Here is a 10,000-nt window from a genome sequence, read left to right as displayed (position 1 = left end):
CCCTTCCGTCATGCCGTTCACATATACCAAGAATAACACTCGTCCCAGGACTGACCCCAGTGGAACCCCGCTGGTCACTGGCGCTCACTGTGATACCTCATCACGGACCATGACTCGCTGTTGCCTCCATGTTAGGTATTCTCTGATCCATTGCAGTGCCCTTCCTGCTATACGTGCCTGTTCCTCTAGCTACTGTACTAATCTTTTGTGAGGAACTGTGCCGAAGGCCTTCTTGCAGTCCAAGAAAATGCAGTCAACCCACCCCTCCCTCTCATTTCTTACTTCAGTTACCTTGTCGTAAAACTCTAGTAGGTTTGTGACACAGGATTTGGCTTCCATGAATCCGTGCTGGCTGTCGTTTATAATCTTGTTCCGCTCCAGGTGCTCCACCACTCTCCTCCTGATAATCTTTTCCAAGACTTTGCATACTATACATGTCAGTGACACTGGTATATAATTTAGTGCTTCATTTCTGTTTCCCTTCTTAAAGATGGGGACTACATTTGCATTCTTCCATACTTCAGGTAGTTGCCCAGTTTCAAGGGAAATGTTGAATATTTTGGTTAGTGGCACACGTAGTGTCTCTGCTCTCCCATGGAGAGATGTTGTCCAGTTCCGCCGCCTTTGAGGTATCAAGGTCACTTAGGAGCTTATCCACCTCCTCCTCAGTTGTGTGTAATTCATCGAACACTTGTTGGTATATCCCTTGTTGCTGTGCACCACTGTAAATACTTCCTGAAATCTCATCTTGAGCTCCTCACATACCTCCTGGTCGTTTCTTGTGAGCTCCCCACCTTTCCTCAGCCTGATTACCTGGTCCTTGACTGTTGTCTTCCTCCTGATGTGGCTGTAGAGTAGTCTCGGGTCAGACTTGACTTTCGATGCTATGTCATTTTCATACTGCCGCTGCGCCTCCCTTCTTATCCGTGAATACTCGTTTCTGGCTCGTCGACTAATCTCTTTACTCTCCTGAGTCCTTTGCCTCCTGTACTTTTTCCATTCTCTAGAGCACTTAGTTTTTGCCTCCCTGAACCTTCGGGTAAACCAAGGGCTCGTTCTGTTCTTCCCATTATTTCTGTTACCCTTGGGAACAAACCTTTCCTCTGCCTCCTTGCATTGTTGTTACAAAGTCCATCATTTCGTTTACTGATTTTCCTACCAACTCCTGTTCCCACTGAACCTCCTGCAGGAAGGTCCTCATTCTTGTGTAGTCCCCCCTTTTATAGTTTAGCTTTTCCCTTTCTACTCCTGTTACCCTCTCCACTTTTAGCTCCACGATGTATTCAAAGCTCATAACTACGTGGTCACTAGCTCCAAGGGGCCTTTCGTATGTGATGTGCTCAATGTCTGAGCTACTCAGGGTGAACACGAGGTCCAGATTTGCTGGTTCATCCTCCCCTCTCTCTCTGGTAGTATCCCTAACATGCTGGTTCATGAGATTTGCTAGCACCACATCCATCATTGTGGCTCTCCATGTTTCGGGACCCTCATGTGGCTCCAGGTTTTCCCAATCAATCTCCCTGTGATTGAAGTCACCCATGACCAGTAACTTCGCTCTACTTGAGTGAGCCCTTCTTGCCACCTCAGCTATAGTGTCCACCATTGCTCTGTTGCATTCATCATATTCCTCTCTTGGCCTCCTACAGTTCTGTGGTGGGTTATACATAACTGCAATGACTACCTTGTGTTCCCCTGACTAAACTGTACCTACTAGGTAATCCCTTTCTCCAATCTCGTACATACCTTCCATTTCTTGATAACCCCACCGGTTTTTTATTAGTAGTGCAACCCCTCCTCCCCCCCCCCTGCTGCTTCTATTTTTCCTCAAGATATGATATCCGGATGGGAAGATTGCATCTGTTATTATCCCAGTGAGTTTCGTTTCTGTAACCGCTACGATGTCTGGGGACAACTCCTTGATTCTTTCGTGCCACTCCTCACATTTATTCGTTATTCCTTCCGTGTTCGTGTACCAAACCTTCAACTTCTTTTCAATAACTGTGGTCTGGGAAGAGAGGTGGGTTAGGGGAAGCAGGGGCCTATAAGGGGTTGGTGTGGGGGTGGAGTCTGTGGTGTAGGGTGTGGGGGCAGAGGGCCTATGGGGGGTTTCAGTGGGGGTGGGGGTAGTGGTGAGGGGGATGGGGAAGAGGGCCTATGGGGGGTTACCTTGGGGGAGGGGGTTGTGGTGAGGGGGATGGGGATAGAGGGTAGAGTGTGTGAGTTGCTGTGGGTTACTGTGAGTGGGGTTTGTGGTGAGGGCGATGGGGGGGAGAGGATACATTGTGTGGGTTACTGTGGGTTTCTGTGGGGGTGGGGTTTGAGGTGAGGGGGATGTACATGTTACTGAGGGTTACTGTGAGGGTGGGGTTTATGCAGAGGGGGATGTGTGGGTTACTGTGAGTTTCTGTGGGGGTGGGGTTTGTTCTGAGGGAGATGGGGGCAGAGGGTGCAGTGAGTGGGTTTTGGGTTGAGTCGTTTGGTTGCTTTGGGATTGCCATGGCTGTGTTGCTTCTGTGGGTGGTACTGGAGGGGGTTGTGTTTGTTCTTCCACATGGGCCTGATTTCTCCTGCTCTCCACCTTCCTTGCCTCCCATTCCTCCTTGCGACGTTGCACCCTCTCTTTCAGTGTCATCCTTTCTTCTTGTGTTTTGTCTCGGTCGAGGTACACACTCTGGAACACCTGATTGTCCCTTAGGAGTGCTTTCTCCTGCAGGATCCGGTTTCGAGCTGACTCTGCCTTGAAAATCACTTTGACTGGATGCTTTTTTCCCCTCGCAAACCACCTAATTCTCTGAAAATTTGTCAGCTGAGTCATGTCGTCCTCTCCTATTGCTTTCATGATGCTTTCAATCGTTTTTTTCTCCTCTTGTTTCCTTGCCTCGTAAGTTTCCCCATCTACTTCTTGGAGCCCATAGACAAAAATGGCCCACTCCCTTTCATCCTCCCACTGTGCTTCCCTGAGCATCCTCTGATTCAAATTAGTTCCTGCCATTGACACGTTGCTTCTTACTGTCTCTTCCCTATCTGGTGTCCCTCTGCTTATTTGTTCCTGGACATGGCAGTTGTCTGTTAGAGCCTCTGTGTATAGTTTAGCTCCTTCATTGACTTTAGTCCCCTCGCTAGTTCTTGCTGTTCTCCCTGCCTTTTCCCAGGCCCCCCTTGGGTCTGATGGGGTCATTGCATACAGTATATCTCCTTTGTCCCCCACTGTCCCCTCATCGTTGACTGAGGTAGTAGCTCTTGGTGTCATGGCTGTACTGTCCGTTGGTTCTTTAGGCTGTTTCAGACTCTTTAGTTCTTCTACTAAGCTCTGTATCTTAGCTTCAGCTGCTGTGATTTGTAATTCCCATTTCCTGCTCTCCTCAGCTTCATCCACCATTCCTCTGGTTATCCGTCCAGGTTTTTGGTGTCCCCTTTTTTTTTTTTCTTTTCACAGAAGGAAGAGCTTATGCCAAGGGTGCTGTGGAGGGAGGTGTTTGTTGTGGGGGGAGGGGGGTGTTTGTTGTGGGAAGAAAGGAGGAGACAGGGAGGGGAAAAGGATAGTGAGCTGGAGGGGGGACACAGCAGCAAGGGGGACAGAGGGAAGAGCAATGGGAGGGTGGGGAGTAGAAGGAGTAAGGAGGATGAGAAGGAAGATGATGAGGGAGAGAAAGTGGGATAAAGAGAGACAGTGAGTGTGGTTGAGTATGAGCTAGAGAGAGAGGGGGGAAGGGAGAGTCAGAGTGTGTGGAGCATGTGAGTTGGGGAAGATCAGCCTTTAGTGTGCTTGCAGGCCTCGGAGGAGAGGGGAGAGGGAGGAGGAGAAAGAAGAGGAGGTGAGGGGGGGAGATGGAGGAGGTATAGGAGGAGGATGATAGAGAGGGACAGAGAGTGTCATTGGAGTCTGTCATTGGTGGCGTATGTTTGTGTTGTTTGGCGAATGCCTATTATGAACGGCAGATGTTTGTGGTGTGCGGTGAGTGCCCATCAAGCGACAGTACCATCAAGCCAAATCATTCACTAAAGCATACCCAGGGTGTAGTTAGTTAAATTCCACATCTCTCTCAACATCCCAGTATTCACTAACTTAAAGGCCCCATCTAAAAATGCTAAACAACCATGGTAACATCAAATATCCTGGTCATTATAACTCAGGATGATCTTTCCCGACATAAGTTTGGTCACGTGAAAGAATAATAAAGTTAAATTATGGTCAAGTCAAGTTTGTTTTGAAGATTAAACCGTTGGGCAGTATACTGGGAAAAGCAAATATTAACAGAAGCAAAACTGGAATGAAGATTCATGTTTGGAATGTCGTGTTTATGAGCTTTTGTGAAGACATAAGTTTCTCCTGTAAATAGTTGGCTAATTGGGAAATAGTTAATGTGACTTTTAGACAAAATCTGGAACTCTAAGAGCAGCCGCCTCCATATGGTGAGTTCTGGGTATTTTCGACTACTGATGGTAGAAAATCAGAGCGCAAATTAGGTGAGAGCTGCTCACAGTGTACGTTGTTCTTTTCTAAGCAACATACTCCTTTATAGGATGCAATATGACTGAACCTCATTCCATGCACCCTGTATGATCCCAAAGTATTTAGAGCTTTCCATGGAATGTAATAATATTACATAAAATCTAATCACAACGTGTTCACATATTAAAAAAAAATTCGTTATTTGCAAGAATCAAACTCTGTACACTTTGCTTGGTAGGATTATTACATCTAAATAAGTTAAGAGAGGATGCTAACGATCATGATGATGATGATCATTAATATGTGGATGGTAATGAGACTTGATGCACAACCTGGAATATATTCTCAAAGAAATGATTCCTCAAAGTGCCCTTTCCCACGAACTTTAACTCTCACATTCCGATGAAAGTTGAGTCTTGCCACTCGTCCATGAAACTTTCCATCCCAATTCTTTTCTCTTTGCAAGATCCTTTTCTCTTCTCCCTCCAGAGGGTCAAAGTTTGTTTTTTTAAAAAACTCCCTCTACCCATCTTCCATGAGGGTCGACACTTACCTCACTACTCAGGATCCTTCTTACCCGTGGGTCGATGCTCGTCTCTCTTCCAAGGATTCTCCCTTTCCCTGAGGGTCGACGACCATTTCTTCCCTGGATCCTCTCTACTCCTAAGAGGTCGACGTTTATCTCTCTTCCCATTATCCACTCTTCGCCTGAGGGTCGACGCTGATCTCTGTTATAAGTGCGATGAAGCTAGCATACTGATCCACCAGAGAATACTCGGTCAACCTGTTGATTCCCTTCTAGCAGCTAGCCTGTTTTTCACTTATCCTTCACCTCAGTGGAGCAGGACCACTTATATTAGAAAAACGCTTTTATTAGGTAGTATATAAATGGGAGAAAGAAATACTTGCTAAAAAAAAGTGTGAGATTTTAGGTGAAACAAAAATGTTTAGGGTTAACATTACACATAATCATATGAAATGATTTAAGAATTATTAGTTTCCTACACACAATTAGGGCCGCAGAATATATACCTATAATGTTTCTACATATGTATTTTTTTTTTTGCTTAAACTGTGTCCTTAGTCACCTTACTATAAATCCTTTACTGAAAGAATCCTCAGTAATAGATTGAACTAACGGGCAAGTTACTGTATTAAACTGTACCCAGAAGTACTATTATATATAATGTGTCTGTGTATGTAGTAGGCAGCAGACTCAGCATAGAAATTAACTGACATAAACCAGCATGCACCTAAATAAATTAACTTTTGACAACATATTTAAAGACAGCATTCTTGAACAATGAAGTGGTTAATTTCTTTAATAGCAATATGTATTAAGCAGCCATAATCAGCACGGTATCAAACAGAGAAAAGTGACAAAAAAACAGACGAACTAACTTGGGAAAATTCGCATGTCCTCCAGTGAAGGCAAAAAAAAAAAAAAAAGAAACTCAAATTACTGAATTTGAGTTCAGCGACTTGTAAACCCCAATTACGAGAGTCCGAAGACACCAGTCAAAGAAACCTGAATCGAATCATATCGATTGTCTCATTACACAACACCACAAAATGTAAAAAAAAAAAAAATCGCTAATTCTAGATAAGCTTCTGCAAACAGTTTAAGGTCGATAAGAAGAATAACTCTAATAACCAACGAGATCATACTCTACCACAAAACTGAGTCTACACCACAAGAGCAGAGAGCACCAGAGTCCTTCCATATGGAGGCAACAGATTTAGGTGTTGCCTCATTGACGTCTAGCCAGAGAGATGATTGCTACAGATCCAGGCGTGAGGTCAGGTCTGCTCCCAGTTCGACAACTGCCAGAATGCATCACAGTTAACAAATGAGCGAACATGCATGTAGCTGAGAGGGACAGCCCATCCAAACCTCGAATTTGCAAGCACAGTGTATAAAACATCCTATTTATTAATGTCGCTAAGGATGTAAAATAAATACTATAAAATATAAAATTTTCATTTTAGCTACTAATGGAAACAACGTTCGTAATATAACATTAAATAAAAATGTTCATAATGTATATGAAAGTGTCTGTATTATCTGGAGACACAACACACACTTCCCAGGATCATCTCTTTCCCTGAGCGTCGATATTTATCTCTCTTCCTATTGTCCTCTCTTCCCCTGAGGGTCTACGCTTACCGCTCTTTCCAGAATCTTACTATTCCCTGAGCGTCGACAAATGTATCTTATCCAAGGTTTTCTGTGCCATACCCACTCTTCGACATGGGCGAAGATCTTTGCACTCAGCGAAAGTTCGTGCTGGTCCAGCAATGTGATCCCAAGGGCCGAAATATTCACTAGAGGCAAAAATCGCTGGTGGTGCGTAAGAGCGACAAGCCTTTTGTTCGCAGGCAGCGATTCTTGCACAATTACCAGTGACGTGTGCTCTGTCCTCAGACTGTCAGGGCAGCCCCGACCATCTCTCTCTCTCTCTCTCTCTCTCTCTCTCTCTCTCTCTCTCTCTTTCATCCTCTCTATTATTCTGTGTCTGTCAGTTAGTGCCTTCTTCCTCTCATTCGTCCCAGACAACGAGATGCAAATTTAATTTTCATTAACTTCTGAGAGGCTTTAGAAGATTTTACAAAAATCTTATCAAGAAAACATGACATAGTTCTTATATGCAATATATATATATATATATATATATATATATATATATATATATATATATATATATATATATATGTTTATATATGTATATATATATATATATATATATATACATATATGGTTCGGACATGTAGAGAGAATGGAGCGAAACAGAATGACTTCAAGAGTGTATCAGTCTGTAGTGGAAGGAAGGCGGGGTAGGGGTCGGCCTAGGAAGGGTTGGAGGGAGGGGGTAAAGGAGGTTTTGTGTGCGAGGGGCTTGGACTTCCAGCAGGCATGCTTGAGCGTGTTTGATAGGAGTGAATGGAGACAAATGGTTTTTAATACTTGACGTGCTGTTGGAGTGTGAGCAAAGTAACATTTATGAAGGGATTCAGGGAAACCGGCAGGCCGGACTTGAGTCCTGGAGATGGGAAGTACAGTGCCTGCACTCTGAAGGAGGGGTGTTAATGTTGCAGTTTAAAAACTGTAGTGTAAAGCACCCTTCTGGCAAGACAGTGATGGAGTGAATGATGGTGAAAGTTTTTCTTTTTCGGGCCACCCTGCCTTGGTGGGAATCGGCCGGTGTGATAATAAAAATATATATATATATATATATATATATATATATATATATATATATATATATATATATATATATATATATATATATATATATATATGTATATATATATATATATATATATATATATATATATATATATATATATATATATATATATATATATATATATATATATATGCAATAAGATCACAGTAAACAGGTGATTTCAAAATATGCAAAACAACCACTCTGAAAGAATAGAGAAATTCCAAGCGCTTTCGTGACTACTCACATTATCAAGGAACTATGAAAGTAAAGCATCCAAGGAAGGTATATAAGGGGGTCTGGCCAACACCTCACTATCAGATCCCACAACGGTTAAACACCTGACGCGCGCCGGCCCAACTGGACAGGTCCTTTGCACAACCACCAACAAACTATTCTACCCAAGAAAATTTTTTAAAATTATTGTCCAGTGTATTATTAAATTCTTCCCAAATTCTATTAATTATAAATGGATCTAATTTATATAAACCAAAGGAAATATTCATATTATTGTAAAACTGCTTTTTATGAAACAAGATTCAATTATATTCCTGTATGTAAAGTAAAAGGGCACAAGTGCAACTAATGTGACATTTTATTGTGGCAACGTTTCACTCTCCAGGAGCTTTATCAAGCCATTACAAACAATACATCGACACAGAGGGTATATAAAGGCTCAGAGTGAGGTGCAGTACTAGTGAGGTACCATTTAGATGTTCACTAGTAGTAGTAGTAGTAGTAGTAGTGACAAAAGTAGTAGTAGTAATACAATATGGTAGAGCAATTAATTCGTACATGAGTAAAAGGATATAAAAGCTAATACTTGGGTAACATAAAAATAGGTTGGACAAATATAGACTGGAAAGAGGCAGCCTGTTTCAGTGTTCACTCTCTGTAATGCGTTTTGTGTAGTATAACAGGAGAAACTATGTGATGGCAGGGTTTACTGTTTTCAGGAGGATTCTTGCTAAGACTTCAGAGATGGTGAAGCTGCCGTTGTTTTGTTTAATTGTATTCGAAACAGCGATCAGTGCTGATTCGAGGCACTTGCGTCTGCGGAAATTAGTTTCTTTAATCACTAATTGGGCGTCTCTGAATTTCATGAGATGATTGGTAGAATTTCGATGTTGTACACAGGTGTTGTTCAAGTTATCGTTCCTACATGCGTAAATGTGTTCATTGAGGCGGGTGTCGAGGTTTCTTGCTGTTTCACCTACGTAAATCTTGTCACAGCCTCCACAGGGTATAGTGTAAACTCCTGCGTTGACTGGTTCGTGGTGCTTGGATTTTGTTCTGGTTAGATCCTTTATTGAAGTGCTAGAAGCGATGGCGACTCTGGTGTTAGCTTGTGAAAGTACTTTTGAAACACAATATTCCTCTCAGACCAATCACGTCAGGAATAGGCAGTGCTCCTCACAAACTAGCCGGAGTTCTTGCCAAACATCTTTCCTGCCTTCTGGGGACCATCAGCCCCGCTCATCGTAAACACTCAGGCGACCTTCTCAACCGCATCCGAAACCTCTCCATCCGTAACTAAGCAGTTTGGATGTGACTTCCCTCTTCACAAAAGTACCTACCAAAAAAGCCATCGAGGTTCTACGACGTAAAGTCAATCAGGACCTTAATCTTCCTGTACCTCAAGGAGATTTTGTTGACTTGATTGAACTCTGTGTTAATTTCAACTGTTTTTCTTTCAATAACAAGCTCTACAAACAAACCTACGGCATGGGAATGGGGTCCCCCATCAGTGCCGTCCTAGCCAACTTATACATGGAACACCTAGAGTCCGAACGCTTCGCCAACATCATCCCTTCAAGCGTCACTTGGTTACGTTACGTGTACGACGTCCTCGTAATAACTCCCAAACGTTTTGATGTACGGAATCTTCAGGCAAGGCTCAACACAGTTGAACCGGCGATCCAGTTTACACTAGAAGAAGAGTCCAATGACAAACTACCTTTCCTCTACGTCCTCATTCACAAAGTAAACAACAACCTAAGATTTCAAGTTTATCGGAAACCCACCAATAAAAATGATCTCACACACTTCTTTTCCAGTCAAGATACCAAGACCAAAAGAGGCATCATCATCGGGTTTTTCCTAAGAGCATACCGAACTTGTAGTCCTGAGTTTCTTGACGAGGAATATACATACATTCACCAAACATTCACTGAGCTACATTTTCCTTCCTTTTTCATCAAAGACTGGAAGAAAAGAGCTCTTCAGATCATTAATTCTCCACGCATCAACACCACTCCCAACAAAGTTATAATTCTTCCCAACAGCCAGGTTGCACTGAACGTCTCAAAAGTACTTTCAC

The sequence above is a fragment of the Cherax quadricarinatus genome, chromosome 46 (assembly GCF_038502225.1).
Source record: "Cherax quadricarinatus isolate ZL_2023a chromosome 46, ASM3850222v1, whole genome shotgun sequence".
NCBI lineage: Eukaryota > Metazoa > Arthropoda > Malacostraca > Decapoda > Parastacidae > Cherax > Cherax quadricarinatus.
This window is presented reverse-complemented; position numbering follows the sequence as displayed.